This window comes from Equus caballus, chromosome 15, assembly GCF_041296265.1.
Source record: "Equus caballus isolate H_3958 breed thoroughbred chromosome 15, TB-T2T, whole genome shotgun sequence".
NCBI lineage: Eukaryota > Metazoa > Chordata > Mammalia > Perissodactyla > Equidae > Equus > Equus caballus.
The window spans coordinates 19,589,007-19,614,187 of record NC_091698.1 but is presented as its reverse complement, the minus strand read 5'-3'; the positions used below and the strand labels follow the sequence as shown (position 1 = coordinate 19,614,187).

Genomic DNA, 25,181 nt, shown 5'->3' with positions numbered 1-25,181 from the left:
GTCAACCTGAACTGCAAACTTGGCAAAGCATTTCCTGTCCTGGCCTGGTAGGTTAGTTATTTGTGCCACCTTACTTCTTTTTACTATTGGTATTTTTAATGTTTTTAAGAAAAGCTTCAAGTGCACTCAATTTAAATATTGCAATTTCCTTTTCTGAGCCAGTTTTGGAAAGTAGGATGGTTTTGCTGGTCAGTGATTAATGAAGATCTAAAATGCCATCGTCAGATAATAATAGATACTAATGCTTGTATGGTAATTTATAGTTTGCAAATTGCTTTTCACCTATGCCGTCATATTTTATATTTGAAATAATGTGGTAAGATGGGCTTGGCCCTTATTCTGTGTGAGGAGACTGGAGCTCACGGAGAAGGATGACAAGGCTTGAACTTGGCTCCTTCCCTTTGGAGCCTTGTGCCCCTGCTGAGATGGCGGTAGATAAGGAACATCCAAATGGTGCTGGATACAGTTGTCTTTATGAGGCTTCTGACCTGCTAGCAATACTGATGGAGCAGAGTGGAGTGTCCTAGGCGTGGGCGCTGCCTTTGCCCTGTGACAGATGTGAGCAGGTATTGGTGGGAGCTGATCGATGTGTGAGTCCACTCTGGAGAAGAGCTATTTCAGTGAACTTCTGTCCTCACCTCGTTGTTGTGAGCCAGCATTACCCTGGAAAGGCTGCTCGAGGCGAAGGGTGCTTCTTCCTGTTTAATGGGTGTCTTCGTCTGCTCGGGCTGGCATAACAGAATACCACAGACGGTGTCAAACAGACGTTTATTTCCCACAGTTCTGGAGGCTGGAACGTCCAAGATCAAGGTGCTGGCAGATTTGGTCCTTGGTGACTGGCTCTTCCTGGCGAGTAGACGCCCACCTTCCAGCTCTGGCCTTGCACACCCTTTCTTCTCTGCAGGTGGAGAGTCTCTGTGTCTCTTCCTCTTCTTTTTTTTTTTTTTGAGGAAAATTAGCTGTGAGCTAACATCTGTTGCCAGTCCTCTTTGTTGAGGAAGACTGGTCCTGAGCTAGGATCTGTGCTTGTCTTCCTCTCTTTATATGTGGGATGCCGCCACAGCATGGCTTGATGAGCCGGTGTATGGGTTGGCGCCCAGGATCTGAACCAGTGAACCCGGGCCCCCCAAGCAGAGTGTGCGAACTTAACTGCTGCGCCACTGGGCCGGCCCCTTTTCCTCTTCTTAAAAGGACGCTAGTCCTTTTGGATTTGGGCCCCACCCTTAGGACATGATTTAACCCTGATCACCTCCCCAAAGGCTCTGTCTGCAATCACATTGGGGATTTGGGCTTCAACGTGAATATTGGGGAGACAGTTTGGTTCATAACAGCATGTAACTGTGTTCAGAAACAGGGCTGATTATTTTAGGAAGTCGTCTTAGTTCCTTTACTCAGATCTGGAATCTGCTTACTTGAGGACACCTGCCAGGGATGGTTACAGAGCAGTCAGAAGTGAGGAGGGAATGGCAACTCATTGTTGGTTGTAGACCTCGAAATAGGGAAGGAGCCTTGGTGCTGGGCTTCCAGAGGCTGGGCAGGCTCTAATAGAATGATTAAAGAGAGAAAACAGTGTTGACTGACTTCTGTTCATGAATGCGTCCCCTCTGCGTATGCGGGCTCAATTGCAGGTATGTTTATTTTGGATCAGGATCATGATAAAATATGAGATGTATGGAAAGTGTTGGATTTTGTGTGGAAACAAAAGTGTTTCCAGGCCCTGGATGAAGAGAACAAAGTGAGAGGGCGAGGCCCAGGGCAGAAAGGCCATCCACTCTGGGCCTGCTGTGGCAGTCTTCACCACGTGACGCATGTCCCTGTGGTGCCTGTGTGTGACAGTGTTTGGTAAAGCACACCCTGAGCACCACATGTCTGCGTCTGACCTAGGCGAGTTTGAGTTGTTGAAGGTGATTCCATAAGGCAGGGGGAGTGTCTGTGTGACTGACAGCCCTCCAGCTCCAGATCTGTGTGTTCATTCACAATTCATTCATTCATTCATATGAATTATCCAACTTCTTACCCATCATGTCCACCTAACACTGTGAATGTCACAAGCTGTATGCGCCACCTCCTGACATGCCTGCCTTCTCAGTTAATATCCCCATCATCGACCTACTCTGTCATCCCTTGCTTCCCAAATCCCAAATATTGCTGACTTTACCTTCAGAAGATCTCTGAAACCTGAGCCCTGCTGTACCTTTTATTGCCTTTGTGACTTGGACTGTCAAAATACCTTTATAACCACTCTTGCCAATCCATCCTGCTCATAGCACCCTAATATTCAAGTCTGGCCATGGTCCACGTTGGTGTCTCTCCATTGCCTTCAGGTCATGTCCCAAGTCCTCAGTGTTGCAGGTGTGGATCTGCACGACTGGGCTCCCTGCCTCTAAATATGCCCCCACCCCCCGAGTGGTCACAGTCACCTGCGGGTACACACTGAATGGCAGTTTGCTAATTGTGATGACAACACCGAAGTTTATAATGTTTATTTATTTTTTAGATTTTTAAATTTTTTTCCTTTTTCTCCCCAAAGCTCCCCGGTACATAGTTGTATATTCTTCGTTGTGGGTCCTTCTAGTTGTGACATGTGGGACGCTGCCTCAGCGTGGTTTGATGGGCCGTGCCGTGTCCGCGCCCAGGATTCGAACCAATGAAACACTGGGCCGCCTGCAGCGGAGTGCGCGAACTTCACTACTCGGTCACGGGGCCAGCCCCTGTAATGTTTATTTTAAAGACTTCTGTACATTGGAGCTGATTCAGTGTTACCCCTTGTAATAAAGGCATCACTACACAGCTCCGGCTTTGCACCTCAAAACTGTGCATGACCCTTAGAAGGAGAGACCGAGTGCAGAAGACACTCTGTGTTTTAATGTGGAGTGTTTCCCTGCAGATGCCCCTGGAGGTGATGCTTTGTCAAGAGCACTGCTGTCCCACTGAAATAAAAGGGAGCCACAAATGAGAGCCACAGATGTAATTTTAAATGTTCTAGTAGCCACATTAAAAATGTAAAAAGAAACAAGTGAAATTAATTTTCATAATATATTTTATTTTGCCCAGTAGATTTAAAATATTTTTATTTCTACTTGTAATCAGTATCAAATATCATAATGAGATAGTTCACGTTCTTTGTACTAAGTCTGTAATCCACCATGTTCTACATTTACGACATACTCCATTCCGTCTCTGTGATCTGGAGTGTTCAGTACCACACGAGGCCAGTGGCCGCCATAGTGGAGAGTGCAGCTTATGATTTAAACTTCATTTGCTCTGTATTTTCTAAAGTTGAGATAGCTAAAAAGACATAATGGAAACAACTTAGATAATAATAATGGTAATTATTACTATTCCTTAGGGGGAAGGGTGTAATCTACACAGTTATAAGGAATGATGTACTATTTCATGCATGCAAACAATTTTAGAGTACTAAAGTCAGATTTGGTTGCATATAATCAAAATACCTTGTACATTTTACAAATACTTTAAAATGTGTTTTCAGTTCTAGAGGTTAAGTTACCACTGTAGAATCATTTTTCTGGGTATTAGTATTCAACGTATTTCTGATACATGTTAAGTACTTGATTTCTAAGTATGGGAGCTAAAATCTAAAATCCTATTTTCTTTAGTGATCATTAGCTTCTCCCCTAATGCACGTGCACACACCCCCACCCGCCCCACAATGTGATGATTGTTCTAAGCACTTTACACAAAATAACAACTCCTTGAATCCTCTCAAAAACTGAGAGGGTACTTTCTGTTTTTATCTTGATAGATAAGGATATGCAGACGTGGCAGGGTGCCTTGCCTAAGGTTGCATGGTTAGTGAATTTCAGATCTGGAATTCAAACTCAGGCCTCTGACTTCTTGAGTCTCTGCTCTGACACTAAGTCAGCCACCGTCTCTTCATGGAGATGTATCTGCAAATACATAAACAGAACCATAAACTTTTATTATGGTATAAGATTTGAGAAACATTGATGGGAAATCGTTGCTAGGGAGTGGAGCTTGGATACTGGTTTATTCTGGGGACCTCTTATCAGCCGAGTTGTGGAGGAAGCCTGCACTTTGGAAGGGCCTGAGAGTACCTAAAACTGCTCTAGTGGTCATGGAGGGGGAGCTGCGGAGGGTCACAGAGGAGCGTTATTGAGCAGCATTGGCTTTGCTGCTCCTCTCCTCCAGCCCCTCCTTCCTGTGCGCTGCAGGCCAGTGGTCCTGAAAGGGGCAAACTCCAGCTCAGACATGGACATCAGCATCCCCTGGAGGGCTCCTTAAAACGGGGCTGCACCCACCCCAGAGTGTCTGACGCAGATGTCTGGAGTGGGGCCTGAGAATTAGCTTTTCGGACGAGTTCCCAGGTCGTCTTTGTTGGGATGGGCACCACGTATCGAGAACCACTGCTGAGGGGTTTGCAGGATGAGTGGATGAGTGAAGAGGTGGTTCTGTTTTGTAGTCACAGCGTTGTAATTTGAGAATGACCCTTACCCGCAGGCCTCCCGCGTAGGTGCTATAGATAGGCCTGTGTGGCTGTGCCCCTCCTGATAGCTGTGTGGTGGGTCCCCCTGTTTTCACCGCTGTAGGGACTGAGGAGGCAGGAGTGAGTGTTCTCTCTCCTGCTTGGCCCCGAGCCCTTGTGTTGCTGGGGCTCCTTCTGGAAGGCCGTCCTCGGCTGCTGCTGCTGTCCTTCATGAGTTCCCGTAGTTAAAGAAGGCAGCTGGGTCGGTGCCTGCTGAAGACCTTGGAGCACACGCAGCACCCCAAATCCTTTGCCTTTGTGCTCTCAGGACTCCGCAGGTCTTGAAGAATCCCAAAATGGCTTTGAAAATCTGCTTCTCAGGTCATGAGAGAGGGCAGGTTGAGTCTCAGCCTGGACTTTGGAAGACTGCTCTTACAAGGTTCGATGGGAGCTGTGACATTGGCTGCCGTTCCGAGCGAGTTTTGTAGTGCCAGACCGTCCTAAACCTACCCTTCCGTTTTTGGAAAACCCTCGAGGCTGTCAGAGCACTGGGCAGCCTTACGCTGGAGCAGATGGGACTGACGTACAACCAGGAGGCTGGTGTCTGTGGTGGGAAGCTTCTGTGTGTCCCAAGATCAGGGATGCGGTGGTTTCAGGTGGGTTACCACTTAGGCAGCTCCTCTGAATTAATTCACAGGCTTAGATGTGCTGTCAAACTGCTTCTCGTGTGGCCAGCTCTATATGTGGCATGCTCTAGGAGGAGGAGCAGCAAAGGTTTATTTACTTAAACAAGCTTAATAATTCTCCCAGCAAAGGTGGTGGCGGCAGCTGGGGAGATGTTAGAAGGCGGCGAGATCATAGTGAAACGCCTAGAAAGGTGCCAGTGGCCATCTTGTAGGACAAAGCCCGTCAATGTCTCCATCGATTTTCCTTAGAGGATGTGCCTCAGTTTAATATCTTAGGAATTTTGGCTGAGTATTTAAGGAGGTCTGCAAGTCAACAAATATTTTAATTATGTCACTTATGAGCCTGGCTACAGAAGAGAACAGTTGCCGTCTCTTTCTCTCTCCCTCTTGCCAGCTGTGTTCATTTTAAGGGCAATCGCTTTATAAGTTTGCATCCCAGTTGTCAAGTCTGTGCTTGGGGGAGTGGGGGGTGGGGGGGGTGGGGTGGCAGGGAGATGTCTGAATTGGTGATAAATAGCTCTCTTTCTTATTTCTCTGAGTGATGGAAGCCAGCTTGGGGACATTGGCATAAGAACTGCAAGCTGCTTGAGTATTTTTAAGAGATCAGGAAATAACAAGGGGTTCAGGGAGTTATTTTAGAGACAGTTTCAGGAAATTTGATCTAGGTGAATAGTGAATTTTCATCAAAGTACTTTTATTTTTAAGAAACATATTTAGGAGCAGAATCTGGCACGACAGATATAAAAACAGATTTTTCTTTCCATTCCTTTGGTTCTCCCCTGTATGTTTCGCATTTGTATGTGGCTCACTTAATGCACGCCCCCCACCCTGGCCATCTATCTTAAAGCCGTCTGTTTTCCATCTGCCTTCATTACCTGCACTCCTATGGTTTTCCCTTACATGTTCCAGTCATTGCCTTCTTTGGACCTGCCCAGCTTCTATTTAGAAGTTCTCTCCCCTTTATTAAAGCCATCTGTCTTGCTTCAGTTCCTTTCTCATCGTTTCCTTAGTAGGTCTGTTCTATCTGGCTCAGCAGATAAGACCCAGTGGCGACCATAAAGAAACGATGCCATTATCCTCTAATAAAAGGGGAGAGGGCATGACAGACGCTGCTGTTGTAATTTTCGTTTTGAAGTGAGCCTGGATGGAACCGAAGCGTAGTTGATTTATTGTAGACGCAGGCTCAAGTGTTGAATATGTTGCTGCTTCAGCTCAGTTGTGCCGTGAACCAGATGGACTCAGCCTGGTCAGGAAAGGTTATCTTTAATGTCTCAGGTCAGTGAGGGTTCCATCAAAGGAAGAAAACATGTTTTCAACATACTGCCCGTTCATACATGCAAATTCCCTTTCATTTTTGGTTCTTACTGGTTGTTAGGTTTGAATTAAGAAATAAAAGCAGGTCATTTTTGCAAATACAAAAGTACCTTTTAAATGTTAATATTTGGGGGCTGGCCCTGTGGTGTAATGGTTAAGTTTGTGCCCTCTGCTTCATCAGCCTCGGGTTTGCGGGTCTGGATCCCCGGTACAGACCTGCATACCACTCATCAAGCCATGCTCTGGTGGCGTCCCACATACAAAAAAGAGGAGCACTGGCACAGATGTTAGCTCAGGGCCACTCTTCCTCAAGCAAAAAGAGGAAGATTGGCTACAGATGTTAGCTCAGGGCCAATCTTCCTCACAAAAAAAGTTAATATTTTTAAAAACTTAATTGAGATTTGAACCTCGACTCCTGTGTATAGATTGGTGGTCCTCAGCTGGGGGCAGTTTTGCCCTTATGGACATTTGGCAGAGTTGAGACATTTTGTAACTGTCCTGGCTGGGGAGTGTTTCTGGTATCTGGTAGGTACAGGCTAGGAATGTTGCTAAACATCCTACAATGCACAGGATAGCCCCACAACAGAATTCACTAGCTCAGAATGTGAGTATTTCAGCAACTTTGGTGTAAGAGAATGGGGCTCTACTTTGCTTAAACCTTTAAATTAATGGCGCTTTTTCTTTCACACAGTTGCCCTTTTGGAGATCATTTTTCTTTTTTGAGAATTATTCTTTAATCACATAGCATGAATCTCTTACTAGATGATCCTAAAAAGGCTAAAAGAGTATTCTTTAATCTTTTATTTGGGGGAAGAGTGTAAAACTGCTTCAAATTTTTATGACCCTTACATAATATGCAATACAAATCCAAAGGTAAATTATTAATTGGTATTTCATTGACAACTGATTAATAAATTTTAACAAGAACAAATTTTTAAAAATGTCTTCCATTTTTATAAATATGAAAAATAATACCTATTTAGAGAGCTAAACATGGTTCTTACACCTCTGCAGTTAAATATAAATATATAAAGGAGAAACATACTTTAATATAACTGCCTTAATCATGGTTTATCTGTAATGTTAGTGGAAAAGTATGGTGTACATTGCTTTTTTCATTTTCTTCTACTTATTTGGATCATATAAATAGGAAATTTTGATTTGTAGGAAACATTTTGGTATCTGGCTGAACTGTGATTAAAAACACATTCCCCTTATAATGTCCACTTATAGGGAAGTAATGGGGGTCCCTTATCAATTGCTTTTAATAAGGAATTGATTTTCAGCGTCTAGTCTAATCAAAGACATCTGTTTACTTAGCTCGGAATCTTTACAGTTGGTGATTGCAGAAAAAACATTTTTTGTTATGACTGAAGTTCCTAAGATTCTAGGTTCAGCCTGGTAATCGTTGAGCTGGTCACATCTGTTAGCTTCTGAATGTTTTATTTCCTTCTTTGTATAGTTCTAAAAAATAAACTCTTCAGGGGAGAGAGAACAAAAATACCACAAATTAGACCTTCTCCAGGGCAGAGGAAAGGGAAGATTATAATTTGGCTGTTAGCTCCCAGCGTCTAGGTTAGTGGCAAAGCCGCCTGTTAGCTGGCCTGGGGTACGATGTTGGTGTCCGCTGCTCTTTTTTCTTTATAACTAGGCTCTTACTCGATAAAGTCGGATAAGCCTAGAAATGAAGAGGGCTGTCAATTAGAAGTCTCCTTGGCTTTATCTAGATCTATTGCGTATAAATCATTTCCTGTGTGTTGCTCTTCCTTTTTACTTTGTTGCTGCTTATCGCCTCTCTTCCTGTTCTGTTATTAGGACACAAAATCAGCACTTTGTAAATTTTTGAACTTCTCTTGGTGAAGATAGTTAAAAGTACAATCAATCTTTTCTTTTCCTTAATTCTCCTGTCCTCATGTGGACTGAGAAAGACCTTTGAAAATAATAGTAACTGTGGACAGATGTGACAATGCTGAAGTTATGTGCTATAACCCAGTGTGTGTATCTCGTTGTTATTTGTGTGTGCATCGTGTCGATTAATTCTCACAGCATTGGTGGAGGCGGGCAGGTGCCGTTAGTCAGCCCAGCCCTGTGTTGATGAGGAAGGTGGGGGCCTTGTGGTGAGTGGCCGAGGGGAGACCTCAGGCCGGCTGGTCTGGGATGTGTGACATGCCCCAGATCTCTACTTCGTTAGGGCTTTGTATTTATGTTAATGACATCTCCTCCTCCGTCAAGATAGTGTTTGCCTTTTAGGCAGTAACTTCGTGCCTTTTAATTATAATAGGAGCTGGACTAAAACAGTATCAGTCTGAACTTCATTAGTCTAAACTTGAACTTCGGAAAGCTTGCTTCATATGAGGAGCAGAGATGAAGCTTCTCCTTTTCACCTGCTACTAATTTGGCTCAAGCTGCACAGCTAATTTTTAACCTCTCTCGACCTCCTATCTGTTTTCTGTGAAACAAGGGCTTAGCTCTAACGTTTTTACGGGCTTTTATAGCTCTGCCATTCTCTATTTAAAAATTTGAACTGGATGGTTCCTTATTGGAGAAGTTTCTTCAGAGCAGAGTGGAATGAACTGACTTATGTGGTAAATTTATTTGGCTGGTACTTTTTTGTGAATCTGGTTAGAGAACTGAAAGAGCACGTGTGTGGAGATGTAGAGAAAGCTGCGTTGTTCATCCTGATCTGAGGTACCATTGGACTGCTGTCCCGGTTCTGCTGTGACTGAGTTGTCACACAGGTAATACTCCTGAGCACCGGCTGTGTGAGTGAGAGGCCCTGCCAGGTGCTGTGCGAACACAGAGGAGGCGGACAGAGGGCTGCCGTCAGGGAGCTGCCAGACTAACCTGGGATCCATCTTACAGGTTCACCGCGGACTCTGATCCCAATGAACCAGTCTGTAAAATGCCCGTGCCCTCTCTGTGGGGCCCTGCGGGAGATACAAGGGAAGACACAGGGAAGGTCACTAAGGCCGGGTGGACTTCATTTCCAATAGTCCAGGGAAGGATAATATTTTCTTCAGGATTCTTAGAAACTCTTGCGGTACAGGCAGCCCTGGAGACGGTGGAGTGCCAGCTGAGCAGAAGGTGGCCCCCGTGCCAATTGTAAACGTGTCGCCAGCACAGCGGGGGCCGCGCCCTGTCCCCCTTCCCAGGGTTGCAGCTCTTCTTCCAGGGCCCGCAGGAGGTCCTGCCGCCAGCGTGCCTAGGATGGGTGTTTGATTTTTGGGTCAGCTCATCCGTAATTTTCAGATAATGTAAACTCTGCTTATATGTTGCTTATTTGCTTAAGACCTTTAGATCTTAAAAATTAGTAAAACAGCTTGTTGGTGTTTTCAATGGAATGCTGGTGTTAGGTAGCACATTAACCCTTCCTTATTCCCTTTTTTTTTTTTAATGATAATGGCATAAATGCACCACTCCATTACATTTTAATGTAGAAAAGATTTCCTTAGTCAGATTCCCACCGTGCCTGGATTGGTAATGAATATTGTGAATCAGCCCTGTCCACACATTCTACAGGTTTGTTTTTATCCTAGTAATGGTCTAGTTTGAAGTGTGTTTCCTTTTGTTTCTTTTGAGACTTAAATTATTTGCTACTCCATTATAGATGTTCTTTTTTGTTTCTTTTAAATGCAGTGTTTCAAATTGTCGCCTTCTGCTTAACGAGCACCCAAATCTTTGTGCCATTTTGACAGCATGTTGGTACGAAACTATTTTCTGAAGGTGGTCTGGTTTCACTGTTTCTCTTTCAGCTCCGTTCAGCGTCTGGAGGTAACTTCAGGCCAGCATTCAGAACAGTTCAAGTCATAATTAGTGATTGGTCCTCCACACTGCACAGGTTTACGTTTCCTTTAACTTTTGATGACATGGATTAGTGTAAAATAGTTTTTGTCATGTACTGTAATTAATTTGTGATACACTGTAATTTATGCTTAGTGGTCAAATGAACTCAATTTGAGAATAATGAGAATTTAATTTGAGGTATGAGTTTTGTGATGCTGTTTTAAAGATTGATTGGAAGACATTGACTCCTGGCCCTTGGGGCCTTAGTAGGACAGAATTTAATGCATGTTAAGTAAATTTGTTTTGGGTCTCATTCAAGGAAGCAGGCTTTGTTTGTTTACAAACTCATGCAGTGTATTATTTTACATATTCAAGTACACATAACGTGTTCTCTGTTTGAAGAACAACAAAAATTGTACTGTTTCCACCATGTAATAGCCTTATTCTATTGTGTTAATCAATAAGTGTGTTTATGTTCTTTTGTTAACGATAGTTTTTACTAACTTTTCCAAAGTTCAGTTTGTAATTGTTGAAAGTCATCCATGTTATTCTTTGCATATATATTTATGTGTAGTATATATAGTACATACATATTTTTAAGTAAACATTTAATTTTGTAATAGTTTTAGATTTATAGAAAAATTTCAAAGATAGTACAGAGCATTACCATACCCAACATACAGTGTCTGCTATTGTTGGCATCTTATGTTACTCTGGTACATAGGTCACAACTGATGAGCCAGTATTGGTACATTATTATTAACTGAAGTCCATGCTTTATTTGGGTTTTCCTAGTTTTCACCTGACATCCTTTTTCCGTCCCAGGATCCCGTCCAGGATCACATCTGGGCATCACATCTCCTTAGGCTCCTCTCGGCTGTGATAGTTTCTCAGGTTCTCCTGTTTCGATGATTTGACAGTTTTGAGGCGTACCAGTCAGGTGTTTCATGGAATGGTCCTCCGTTGGGAATTGTCTGATGCTTGTCTCACGATTAGATTGGGGTTCAGGCCTTTTGGTAGGACGACCACAGAGGCGAAGTGCCATCTTCATCGTGTCTTATCAAGGTTGCGTACCATCAATGTGACAGGTACTGTTGGTGCTGGCGCGGAGCTGAGGCAGTGTCTGTCAGGCTTTTCCATCCTAGAGTTGTCTCGTTTTTCCTCTGTCCACACTGCAGTCTTTGGAGGAGTTACCTTCTGTCTCCTTGAGGGCTCGCATCTACATTAGTTATTTGGAATTCTGCGTGGGAGGTTGATTTATTCTTGCAGTGGCGATGGAAGGCGTGGCTGCGCTGCCCTGTGCTACTGTTCCAGAGGAGGTAAGCTGGGAGTGCTCCAGCACAGTGTTCTAGAATGTGGTCCTGGGGGATTCGTTAGGGACGCAGGTTCCCGGGGCCTGCTGTGGACCTTCTGGCTCAGTGTCCTGGGAGGGGTTGGTTTGGAATTCTTCCTGTTGAACAAGTTGCCCAGGTGGTTTTGATGCGTATTCAAGGTTGAGAACCACTGCTCTGTGCTACCGTTTGAGTCCTTCTGACTTTTTCCTCCTGAATGTGTTCGTGTGTCCAGAGTCGGGCTCTCACCCTCCTCCTTGCTGTCCGCACCTCTTCCCTGCTGGTAGCGTCCAGTCCCGTGGCTCCCCTGCAAAGGGCTTCTGTCCTGACCACCCCGCGATTTTAACCCCTCCTGGATACTCGTCTGAGTGGCTCACTTGGTGTAAACGTAAGGCCGTTCTTTGCTTTCTGGGTAACCTCATCCTCACTGAGGTGCCCTCAGAGTCCCAGAGGAGCGGGACATAATGGAGTTACCACTGCGTGTCAGGTCAGTCTGGGCCAGAGTAGGGAGGTCCTCAGATGCCAGGCTTGTCTGAATGGTTTAGTCACGTGTGTGCGTGAGCAAGCGTGTGATGGTGAAAGTGTCCTGTGCCCTCTGTCCAAGTTTGGGCAAATAAAAACCTGCAGCGAATCTTCCTGGTTTTGACCTGTGCCCGATGCCTCGTCCATCTCGCGCAGATCCCCTATTTGAAGTGGAGGGCGGTGGTCAGAAATGGTTCCTCCAGCTGGAGGGAGTGCTGAGTGGCGATGGGACTCCTGTAGCAGGGAGGGGCACACCCGTCTGTGGACAAGGGCCCGAGACGGCTGCCGTCAGCGCGACCTGGTGGCCCTCACAGCCTGCACAGGTGCGATGACTTGCCCAGGTGCAGTGACATAGCTTCAGGTGTGCAGTGAGTGGGGGTCTGGGCTGGGTAGGGGTCCGCTCAGAAGCTGGCGTAGGGAGGGGCTTGGAAGGGCCTCTTTTCCTCCAGTGGCTGACTGAAGGTTCTAGAGAATCTTCTCGAGAGGGAGGAGAGTGACCTTTCTCTTGGGTATAGAAAGGGTCAGAGTTGAGCCCTGTGTCCCTGTCCTCTTTATCCCTCCCCTCCTCACCCTGATGGCACGACTCAAGGGTAGGGGTGGAAGGCCTCGTGGGGAGACTGCTTCCTGTTCCACCTTCCCCAGAGCTGTGAGGATTAGAGACTCAGTTGTATTCATTCACAGGAATATAATTTGTATTAGTGCATTTTGTTTATTAAAATTGACTGAATATAAACATCTGCAGTGACTTTTTTGAACATTATTTCCTTTAAATTTATGCCTCTGTATTAAAGTATAATTTATGATTTCTATTTTGACCTACAGATTTCTGATAATTTTTAAAAAATCTTGTCTTTTTCCTAAATTTCTGTTTTGACTAGTTTAAGGTTGTTTCTGTGAGTTTCGGTGGTTGTGTGTAGAAGAATGACTTGACGTGAAAGTGACGACTCCCGCTTTACTGGAAAACATTTAAGGATAGCATCTTTGAAATTGGCTGGTCTTGGATTTTTTTATAGCAAATCTGTTGGAAGCATAGTTTCCATATGGAAGAGTAGGGTTGAACAAGGGGATCTTTTAAGCTTTCTTCCAGCTCTCAAGTTGGAAGAGGCCTTGCCCAAGGAAGCGGGTAGCAAGCAGTAGGCGGAGCGTCAGCCAGGGGCTGGGTCCGGGTCTGGCCTCCGCCTGCCTGCCGTAACCGCTTCCACGGGAGCATCATTCCTGCTCCTCACGGCAGCAAAAGAGCCTGTGCCCCGAACCTGGAATCGAGGGATTTGCTGAGTCTGATGGCCCGTGTTCGTGGCCTAACCTGAAGTTCTGAGTGATTCTCCAGAGTGGGAGTCCTTAACCCGGGGGCCCTGGCTGTGAGTGAGTAGACTTTAGGGGGTCCATGAACTTGGGGTGAGAAAACTTACATTTTTATTTTCACTAGCTTTTAACGGAAATTTAGTACAGTCATGGGTTGCTTGACAGGGATTCTGAGAAACGTGTTGTTAGGCTATTTCGTCGTGTGCGAACACCGTAGAGTGCACTTACTCAGCCTGGATGGTACAACCCGCTACACGCCTAGGCTCTGTGGTGCTTCCACCATCATATGTGCGGGCCGTCGTGGACCGAAACGTCGTTATGCAGCTCATGACTGTTTCCTTCATTGTGAGTGTAGGCAGCATGACCGGTGATGTGTGGTCCGCAGAGAAATGACCGGTGTTTTCATATCACACCATGGTGGTTGCAGAGACGTGAGATTTGAACTGCTCATCATTACTCTGGGGTTACAGTAGTTCTTAGATCTGCTGCTGCACCTTCTTTTTTAGTGTGTTAATAAAGAAGCACATATGTGTCCGAAATTTGTCTTGTAAATAATATTTTAATAACTGTGTTTTAATGTAATTGCATAAAATGAAAACCATTTCAAAGCATCCTGAGGGGCAGGCCTGGTTGGGACCCGGGTGCTGTCCTTTGGGTGATGGAGCCTCTGGGACCTAGGCCTTGGGCCAGAGGCAGCCTAACTGGCATTGCAGAAAAGTAATTTAGATATGCTGCCTAACAGAGCTCTTTTTAGTCATGCAGTGATGACAAAATGTCCCCCATGTGGATAAAATAAAATCCATTCTCTAAGAGATACATCTAAAAAGAATTTTATTTAAATGGGATAGAAAGCCTAGTCATTGTTCTTGTAAATTTAAGTAGTCATAGGGGGAAAATATATATTCAGCTTATTAGCTAAAAAAACCCCACTAATGTAAACAGTATTGTGGGATTTGTGATTATTTAATATTCTAGATTTTGAGTTGGGTTATGGATTTGGTACTTAGGGCTGCATAATAACTTCTAATATCAGGAGAATGTCAATGAACTTTTAAAAATCTCTTGCATAAAAGAGTTTGACTTTTTGCTTCTCATGGTGTAACGACAAAATGGTCCCTGGAGTTTTTGCCCTATATTTAACAGAAATGTTATAAATTAAAAAATAATGTGGAAAAAGAATCGATGCGTGCATGGCTGGCATTGCACTTCCCTGTATGTGGAACTATAAATACCAGCTGCTGGAAATTCCTTTAAAATGATGGGCTGTGTGGAGCAAAGTTTCTAAAGCATTAACGTGGGATAATAATCACTGATATTTATTGGCACAACGTTTTGTATGCCTTGTCTGATTTGATCTTCGCTGCAGCTCTGCAGGTGCCCGTATCCCTGTTTAACAGGTGAGGTTAGCGACTTAGAAAAGCTCAGTAATTTATCCGAGGGTTACTCATGGCAGCCTCTCTTTGGCGAGTTTTCGAGTGTGTGTTACATTGTCACACGTGTGCCGTGACCCCTGGCGTGGGCCGGCTTTGCATCTTCACTGTGCAGGTTAGTGAGAGTGTGCGAGCAGACGTCCACATCCCTCGTCGTTTCACTGCTGGAACTTGGGCGGGCGCTCTGCCTCCTGCGCAGCTGTCTAGCCCTCCAAGGACTGCATCCCCATCCTCGCAGGAGCCTGCAGACTGCTCTGCTTCAAGGTGCAGCCACAAGGCTGCCTCCCACTCAGGGGCCCTCCCCTGAGAAAGCGGGTGGGCAGCAGGGTGATCCTAGTCACTTGCTCTGGCCCTCCCAGGTGGAGTTTGCAGCAGTGCCAGCTAAGAGATCTGGAAGTGCAAACTGAACACACACACACACCATGTCGGGACCTAGCTTTCTGAGACTCAGCTTTCTGACACCGGTTTATTATTTTTTTTTGGTGGAGTTTCTTTTAATGATAAAGACAACATAGTAACTAACTCTTAAAGATAGTATTGAAAAGGGAAGATGCCTCCTGTAATCTTAGCATCCTAAAAGAGAAAATTTTTCATATTTGTAATTAGTCCTTGTAAGTATTTGTTACCATTTGTACAATTATGTATTCTTAATATGAACATTTTTTCCACACTATTAGTAATCTTTCTAATGTTTTCTTGTTGCATGATACCCCATAGAATATTGAAAGTTCCTTCAGTTGTGTGAGCTATTGACTGGGTCATTTAAAGTTTTGCTCCAGTAGTGAGGTGCCTGTGTACATCTTGGAGCATATTTCTGTTCTTCTACTGAATTGTTTCCTTACCATAGATTCGTCAGAGAGGGGTTGCAGCATTAAATGGTATGGGCATCTTTAATATTCTAGATATATGTTGCTATAATGCCCTTCTAAAGGGTTGCACAATTTTCAGCGTGTGTAACTTCAATCTTCACCCAAACTACACTGCTCTTGAAAGTCAGAGTGTGTGTGGCCCTTGTGTATAGGCATTTTGAGTTGAAGAGTTCTGGGGGACCTTATCTCAGAGTGGTCATAAAACCGTGTCACTGCTGTTTTAAAAACATTGACTAGAATTTGTACACATCGTGACTGCCCCGTCCTTTAAAACAGTTGCTGACTTTCAGGGACTGTGATGGTGCTCGCTGGTTTGGAACCCCCTCTGGTCCCCCCCAGGCCGGGCCCCACAGCTGGCCTTGGGGTTTACTTTCAAGTTGGTGGCCTTCTCTTTGAAAGGGCCCTGTGACAGCGGATGGAACATCCTCAGCCATGGCGTGTCTTTTCCCTTCGTGGGTGAATTTATTTTTGTTAATAATAGATTGTTCTTCGGAGCCTTGTTTGGGGCATTAAAGTGGGTGACACAGCTGAGTTACCCTGTTTTGGTCACTGGCCAGGTGAGACAGAGGTAATGGGACTGCTGGTCATTAAATTGGTGATTGAGAAAGACGTTTTCAGAAAGAGTTGCCAGTGTTTTTGATAGATTTGCGATGCCTAGACCAGGCAGATGACCTCCCAGAGGTGCTGTTCAGAATGATGTGTGTGTGTGTGTGTTCGCTGTGTGGTGTTAACAGTATGAGCCCAGGTGAGCCGTGCCCGAGCTCCAGAGCCGCAGAGACTGAGATGGTCAACGTGAGCAGCTTCAAGCTGCTCAGCTTGTGGTGGTTGGTCCCCAGCAGTAGGTGACTGTCTCCGTGTGCAAGCTTAGCCTCTCCTTACCGCTCCTGGGTCAGACTGTGCTTGCTGCCCAGCAGGACTCCCTGAAATTGCAACCCTACTTCTCCATTAGGTTTTGATGACATTTCTCCTCATTGGCTCAAGATACGGTACAAATCACTTTATAGTAAGTACTCTTTAAAAACATTTTTAAAGGAAGTAGAAGAATGAAGGGGCTGGATAGTGGGGCTTAAGTGGGGAAAGGGGACCACGGTCAGAGCAGGCGCAGTGGCATGACAGACAGGGAGTGTGGACGCTTCCTCTGCACCAGGAATGTCTGCGTGTGGAGGGCACTGGGGCGAGTGGAAGGCGGGACAAACTTGATGTCTTTCTTTCTCCCTCTTACCTCATTTAGATGCTCCTTTTCTCTGTTGCTGTACCCCCCTTCGCATGTATCCGCGAGGCACCCTTCAGGGTGGTCTGCAGGAGAAACCAGGGAGCAGCGGGTCATCTGGTGAAGAGCTTGGCCTGCGTCCGTTAAATCCCCAGACCTTTCCTTTCTTGGCCTTCCCTCCACCTGGTGTTTTCCCCCCAACTGTCTCCATCTGCAGTGAGTAATGTGAGTTAGACTTGTGAGTTAATATTTTTAAAAGTTTTCAAATTAGTTTTGTAACTGACCGGAGCCCTCTTGTTTTCCTGCTGCCTGTAGAGTGTTGGGCAAAATTGAGAGTCGAGAAAGGGGGGAAGTTGGGCTCAGAGAACCCTGACACGCTTGAGTGTAACTCCTCCCGGGCCATATGTGACACCCCCGTGTGTCGAGTGAGCAGGTCAGGTCGCTGCCCGGATCGTGGGCTTTACCGCCTCCCCCTGCAGGACGGGTCTGGCTCTGACCTGGAAGCCTAGACTCCTGTCTGTGTCTCATCTCCTGTGTTCCATTGCATATTCCCTGGGTATATATTTTTAATTTAATTTTGTTACATGCATCATACTCGTTGAACCAGATGTAATTTACTGTTAACTTAATACCTCTAGTGACAATACCTAAATGGCCTACTTGTGGTGTCCAATAAAAGCTTAGACGCCTGACAATGAGTTAACCTGCAGAATTTGACTTTCCCAGTTCAACCTCGATTCAACAATAACCTAATTAGCATTTTGTGAAAGATATCCTGTATAAATGTTATATTTTGGCTCACTGATGATAGAATCATTTAGGAATAGCTATTTCTCTTCGTGATGTTGTTATAAAACAAAATTCAACCGAGTAAGTTTTAAAGATCTTCTTGGCTTTATTCAGTGATTCATGAATTGGACAGTATCCAATCTAGCAGACAGAAAGGAGCTCCAAGGAGCTGTACAAAATGAAAGACTTTTAGGCAGAAAGGAGCAGGAACAAGGAAGTTATACTAGGGAAAAAAGCAGATTGGTGATTGCAGGTCACTTTCCTTTGGGGGCCAGTCAGTCAGTCAGGCGGTGACCTCACTCGTACTGACCAGGTGACTCCTGACTGACTGGTTTAAGATTCCATTTCTGCGAGTACTGAAGCTGATACTAAGGCTCAGTTTGGTGACGTGGGGTTAGCATAAGCGACTCCATTTTGGTTCTGTTGTCTTGTTTTTAACAGTGCAGCGCAGGGCTTGGCAGACTACGGCCCCCAGGCCAGATCCAGCTCCCTGCCTGTTCCCGGGAACCCAGTTTGTTAGAACCCAGAGCGGCTGTTCATTTACATGTGGTCTGTGGTTGCCTTCGTGATACAGAGGCAGAGTTGAGTCATGGCAACAGAGACTACATGGCTGGCAAGCCTCAAATATTTATCTGGCCCTTTTCCAGAAGAAGTCTGCCGACCTGGTGTGCAGCAAAGAATGGGGGTGCAGTTGAAAGATGCTTCGTGCAAGTCTTTGCTCTGACACTTCCTTGGCTCGAGGCTCAGTGCCTTTTTCTGTGACAGGAGAAGGATGCTCCTCAGTGAGGGGTTAGTAGGGTGAAATTATGCTCAGTACTGGGTGTTCCAGCCTGCAGTGTGTGCTCGAAAATATTAATTTCTTCTCCCCTTTAATACTCACATTCTTCCCTCCCATCCTTAGGTAGTTGCTTTCTTTCTACATGTAAGAATTTGAGATGAAAAGTGGTTTTCGGTACCTAAGTTTTCAGAAATGAAAGCATTTAAAACAGCACCTTGAGTAGAACTGTACTATAAGCCACAAATATGAGCTAAATGTGTGACTTTAAATTTCCTAGTAATCACATTTAAAAAGTAGAAAGAAATAGATGGAATTAATTTTAATAATGTGTTTTATTTAGGCTAATATTTTAACTTGTAATCAATCTAAAAAAGTACTAATGAGATACACGATTTAATTTTTTCTTTTTTGCATGAGTCTCTGGAATCCAGTGTGTGTTTTCCTTCGTAGCAGCAGTGCTGGATTTGCTGCATCTTGAGTGTACAGTAGCTGTGTGTGGCTAGAGGCTACTGAACTGCACTGGTCTCTGGTTCTCCGACGCCAGCTGGGCATCCTGTAATGTGATGCTGATGTCAACAACTGCTGGGAGATGGCGCTGTCCCCGCAGGTGGAGGGCGCAGTCCCACAAGACTGTCTCACTTCAGATGCGGGTCACGAGTCTTGGCCCTCCTGCACTTCTGACTGACTGGCTTTAAGTTGGGGGTTCCCTCATCAGCTTTGATAATATGGAATGACTCACAGAATCAGGAGAGCACTTTCCTATCAAGGGCTTATTAGAAAGGATACAACTCAGGAACAGCCAGATGGAAGAGATGCATAGGGCAGGTTACTGGGGGGAGTGCAGACCCTGGATGCGCTCTCTGGGTGTGCCACCCTCCCAGCACACCAACCCAGAAGCTCCCTGAATCTTGTTCTAGAGTTTTTATAACCCAGTCTCTAGGCCCCCCCTCCTCTCCCGGGTAATTGGCGACTGGGGCTGAAAGTTCCCATCCTCTTAAACACATGGTTGGTCTTTCTGTAGCCAATGCCCCCTTCCCCAGCCGCCCAAGTCCTGAAGCTATTCAAGGCCCGACCTGGAGTCATTTTATTAGCATAAACTTGCGTGTTTTCATAAGGGGCTGGTTATGAATAACAAAAGATCCTCCTGTCACTCAGGAAATTCCAAGGGTTTTAGGAGCTCTGTGCCAGGAACTGGGGACCAAGACCAAGTGTATTTTTTATTCCACCACACCAGGGCGGCCCTAGACTGCTTCCCTTCCCTTCTTCCTCCCCAGCTGGCTCTGCCCTATTTGAGAACACTCCTCTTCTGTAAAACAGCTGATGCGTTCTTATTTTACATTCTTCTCTACCCTCTGTCACTATTCATGACTCTCACTGTGCTGGTACCTCCCCCAGTTCTTGGTTCTCAGGAAGCAAAGGTAGGAAAAATATAGTAACATTTCCAGGGAAGCTTAGAGATACGAACTGTTTAAATGTAGCACAAAAATTGTGACTCTACTTATGATAACTTAGAGGAGAGTAACTCCACTGTGGAAGACAGGCCTCTGTGGCTGCAGGTTTTCTAAGAAGTGGGATGTGTGGATGAAGCCACCATGCCGTCTGCTGCTGTGTGGAACCACGGGGTAAATTACATCTGGCAGGAAGGCCCCACTGGTCCAGGCAGCTCTGGCCCTGAGGAGTGAGGCTATCCAGGCGCCTCCATGGTGTGGAGCGTGTGCATTGAGGCATTGCCCATGTAACTGGCTTAGGAGGAAAATGAGAGAAAACCCAGGATTTTTATTCCTCACCTGGTCTTTGGTCTGCCTTCCTTGCCTGATGTTTCTGTATTCGTAATGTTTACCTTTTAGCTTTTTCTCGCAATTTTAAATCCTGGATTTTGGAACGCGAGCACCTGGGTTCAGATCTTGGCCCATCATTAGGAGCATGACTTGGGCTGGATACCTCACCTCTTGGTTCCCCGGTTGCCTTCACTGGAAAATGGATTGTTAAGTAAAGATTAAAATGAATAAAAACATTGAGAACAGCGCCTGGCACATGACATTATAAAAATATTTTGTCTTCTTTTAATTACATAATGGAAAGCACTAATAAGTTAAAGAAAAGGTATATTACAACAAGAAGAGGGAATGGTGACTTCGTTAGAAGCAGACTTTAGCTCTGTCTAATGTTAAAGATCTTTTTAAAGGATGATGTGTCTCTGGCTTTTATCTTTCTGAGAGGTACGTATACATTAGTGATAAAGTAGAGTGTTTTTCTACAACTGAGAAATACTGAAACTCACTGTAGGGTGTGTGTGTGATCACAAATGACCAGATTTAAAATAATTTCCTTAGGAATAGAAGGCTGTAGAATATCTGTCATTTCTAAAGGGTGAAGGTGTCTTCCAGAAACATGGGCCGTTGATCTGTAAAATGATGAGGTCAGATTGAGAGTTTGATTCCTGTGTTCAGCCATGAGAAAGCTACATGCCTCGGATCTGAACATTGGTATTTAGTAGTCTGAATTATTTTTCATTATTTTACATTCAGACATCTTTATTTTAAGAGGTCAGGAAAAATATTTTTGAGCAAGTGTGTTTAGCTGTTTTAGTATTTCACATATTCAAGAAAGTAATTTTTGGGGAAGTAAGCTGTATTGCATTAAATAGTTTTTTAGATTGCTTATATTTCTTGTAAGCAATAAGCAGCTGACTTTTTTATTTTCGATGTTGACAACCCTGATGTTAATATCACTGTTTCTCCTATTTTTCATTCTGACTTCATGGTAAGAAACATGAACGAAGTTATATTTTGGACAGATATTTCAAGATTAGGTTCTCATTCTTTCTCATCATGTGGCTTAGGTGAAAACTGTGTTCTGTTCTTGTGACTAAAGGATAATTCTTTTAAAGCTAATGTTTCTTAAATAGAGGCCGTCTTAGCTTGAGCTGCTAGAACAGAGTACCACAGATCATGTAGCTTAGGCAGCAGACACTTGTTTCTCACAGTTCTGGAGGCTGCAAGTTCCAGATCAGGGTGTCAGCTGATTCCCTTCCCAGTGGGGTCCTGCTTTCTGGATTGGAGACAGCTGCCTTCTTGGGGTGAGAAGGGACTCTAGTCTCTTCCTCTTCTTATATGGGCATTTATCCCATCGTGGGGGCTCCACTCGTGACCTCATCTGGACCTATAATTATGTTCCCAAGGCCCGGCTTCCAAGAACTGTCACCCTAGGGATTAGGGTTTTAACATAGGAATTTTGGGGAGACACAGACATTCAGTGGGGAACTGAAGCTATTGGGTCTTGCTTTGACTTCATAACCTTTCTGGAAAAACCACGTGCCTTCGTTTAACACTACTTGCTGTTATTTCTAACTTATTTTCTTCTGTCTGAAGTAAGAACCGTTTGGTGTCAAAGCATCCTTTTCTTTGTCAGGCCTGCCCATCACTCAAATCTATATTTTTCTGTGCAGCTGTTGCAGAAGCTTTCTCAGGCTGACTTTCTCCCTCCCAGGGCAGTTTGAGTTTTCCGTTCCCTCCCTGTCACCCTCCAAGAATCAGGCGTTGTAGAAGTGTACCAGAGCTCTGCAGCTTGATGTCTTCAGGAACCACAGCATGTGAGCTGACCCCTGTCTGCAAAACTGCCAGCAGTTGAAAGCGGGGGAGTCCTGGCTTACCTGAGGCTGGTCTCCCGGGTGGCGGAGGGAGGTGTACGGAGGAAGCTGAGAGTGCTGGTTCAGCAGTTTCTTATCAGTATCTTCATAACAGCCTCTCTGAGCCTCTTGGGAACTCTTGACCTTTCTTGCCCTGAGTTTGAGAACCTCGGATTTAGACTGTTGATTTTAACTTTCTCAAGGCTCAGCTCAAACACTCAGCTTGCTTACTTGGTCCCTGGGGAGAACCTTCCAACCCGTTGGAATGAATAGAACTAAACATCCTACCCGTCTGCCTGTGCTCATCAAGGGCGAGTGCTTGAGAAAGGAAGATGTGCCTTCCTTTCTTCCCACTGAGTGTGGGCACTGTGCTGGCTTTCACTGGAGCCCCTCTCCCCTCATTTTCCGTCTTTTACGTAGATGGTCCAGTCTCAGATTCTCCAAAAGTGACTGGATTTCTGGACCCGGACCACCCCCGCCCCATCCAGCACTGGGGTTGGCCTCATGCTTTGACACACAGCTGCACTGACTCAGGACTTGAGTGTTGCTGTCGGCTCCGCACAGGGTCATCATTGCAGAGGATGCAGAAAGAAAACAGCAAAAGTCTGTTGCCCCTGATTTCAAGGAGCTCAGAGCCGTTCTGACTTCCTGCTAGAGTTCTGTTTCCTGAATTCTTTCTGGAATTGGCTTCTTCTGCCCCTCCCATTTTCACAGTGAGTGCAGCTTAGCATCATCTTGGAGCCAGCATCCCTCAGCCTCTCCCTGCACCTTGGTCTCCTGGGCCTGCCGAGTCTGCCTTCACAGCCACCAGATCCCCTCCGCCCTCCTCCCAGATGCCACCCGGGCCCATGCTCTTAGGCCAGCTTTCATCCGGTCACTTCCCTCACCAACAAACACAGTCATTTCTCGTGTCCTCCAGCGTGGGGTCAGCCCCCTTGTCCCTCGGTGTCCCGCACCTGCCCCAGGCAGACCTTGCTCACTGTCCAGCAGACATGCCAGGATCCATCCTGTCTTGCTCATGCCACCACTTCCCTGGGACCCGCCCCCCAGTCTCCTGTGCTCTGCCTGTGATGATTGTCTATATAGTACATGTATAACCTGCTGAGCAGGTGACGTCAAGTTTGGTAGAAAGATTCCTATGATGTCTGTAGTCTGTGCCACTTCATACTTAAAATCTCTCCTCTCCTTCCCCCAGAGTCCTATAGTAGCACCTGATACTATGGCGTCTGTCTCAGTTCGTTCAGGCTGCTGTCGCAGAATCCCACAGGCTGGAAGCTTATAAACAACAGAAGTTCTTGCTCACAGCTCTGGAGGCTGGGAGTCTGAGGTCAAGGTGCCAGCATGGTTGGGTGAGGGCCCTCTTCCGGGCTGCAGACTTCTCCTATCCTCACATGCTGGAAGGGGCTAGGGAGCTCTGTGGGGTCTCCTTTATAAGGGTTCTAATCCCATTCATAAGGGCTCCACCCTCATGACCTGATCACCTTCCAAAGGCCCCACCTCCTTGTACCATCACCCTAAGGGACAGGATTTCAACTTACGAATTTTCTGGGGACACAGACGTTCAGACCATAGCAGTGTCCCTTCGGCACATTCCAGTTCGTTACGTAAATGCTGTAGCTTCTTAGTGTGTGGATAGCTTTTCCTTGAAAGATTTCGAGCTTCAGTCTCCCCGTTCAACAAGGACTTGAGCGCCTGCTCTGTGCTGAGCGCCGTTGTAGGCCCTGGCAAGCCTGCGGTGGAAAAGGCGGGCTCAGGCCCCTGCCCCATGAGCTTGTGTCTGGTGGCTTCCTGGAGAATGGGCGGTAGTATGGACTTCCGGTTGTGCTCTTATGTCCTCCTCTGGCTAGTTCAATAGTCATTTGTTTAACTGATTTAGTGTGTTTAAAAAAAAAAAAGGGGGAGCCTCCATTTGGATCGTAAGAAAGATACCAGAGACACCTAATGACATGTCGAACAGGAGTGGTGTCTCGGTGTCCCTGAGCCCCTGCTCACAGTGGCTCAGGGGCCCTGGCCCTCACAGCAGGCCCTTACACTGCCCTATGTGATGGTCTGAGCAACGCTCAGTATTTTCTGTTTGAGCAAAAATAAAATTGCCGTATTGGTCAGAATTTGGTGCAGGGTGTAAGGGTTCCTCTTGTGTCTTGGTGTGCTGAGCCCCTGGAGTGGCATGTCTGGGTCCCAGAGCCCGATTCGATTGTCTCTTAGGCCAGGTGTCCACTGCAGATCTGGTCAGCTGTGGCCAGGAGTAGTCATGCAATTACAGACCTGACTGCAGGGCCGGCCCATGCTGGGGGAGGTGGGGGCAGGTCTCGAGTTACCTGGGGCCTGGGCGTATGGAAAATCTGCATCCACAGGCAGATCCAGTTTTAACTCGCATTTATTTAGCAACTTGTATGAGGTGCCTGTGGGACGCTGACTGCGTAATACATAATAGATCATCTGTAAAGCAGCCTTTCTTTTGAGTTATATGTTTATCTGATGAAGTATGGCTTAAGGAGTTTTACATGATGTGTAATTGAAAAAATGCTTTCCGAAATCCTTATCAGATTGGTGCATTTAGAAATTAAGTCATGCCACGTCATCTGAATCCCTTTGTCATCTGATTTTGGCTTAGCTTCATTTTGTAGAAAATAATATAAAATGGCATTGATTGAGTGGTGTTAATAAGCCAGGCTCACGCTAAGTAATTTGCACTGTGGGCACAAGTGTGCCTGTTTGATGAGAATTTGTTTCTTTTTCTGCGGATTTTAAATTCGTAATGGGGAATTTGGAGGACAGAGAATTGGACCCCTGTGTGCATGGTGCTGGGATCCAGCAGTCAGTGGCTTGGGGACAGTGGTGTTGGGTCTTTGCCTCCACTCGCTTCCCCCGCTCTCTGCCCCCACTAGATTATGGTAAAGCAAATTCCAGATACCTGTCATTGCTTCGTATTATTTTTAAGTAGGATGCAGTTTTTAAAATAGCTTCAAATTAGTTTGTTTCAGCTAACCTATTTCCTCCGACTCACTTATTTTTCTCAGTTGTCATTACAGCACCTTTATATGTTCTTTCTTGTCTCCTTTGGGTTTTAAACATGAGTTTATGGCTTAACT

At 45.5% G+C, this 25,181-nt stretch overlaps 1 protein-coding gene across 9 annotated transcripts in view; it reads left to right on the top strand.

Moving 5' to 3' along the window:
- Window positions 1-25,181, top strand: part of NCK2 (NCK adaptor protein 2) — a 135,745-nt gene that overhangs the window by 4,754 nt on the left and 105,810 nt on the right. Inside the window, exons 1-2 of one of the 9 annotated variants that reach the window (XM_070235989.1) lie at window positions 16,639-16,687; window positions 16,916-17,119. The exons of 6 other annotated variants lie outside the window; for them this stretch is intronic. The gene's annotated coding sequence lies outside the window, so the exon portion shown is untranslated. Of the gene's footprint in view, window positions 1-4,104; window positions 5,104-9,072; window positions 9,186-16,638; window positions 16,688-16,915; window positions 17,120-25,181 lie in introns of those variants that run through there. 2 more of the 9 variants (XM_070235990.1, XM_070235993.1) reach the window with 2 other exon arrangements.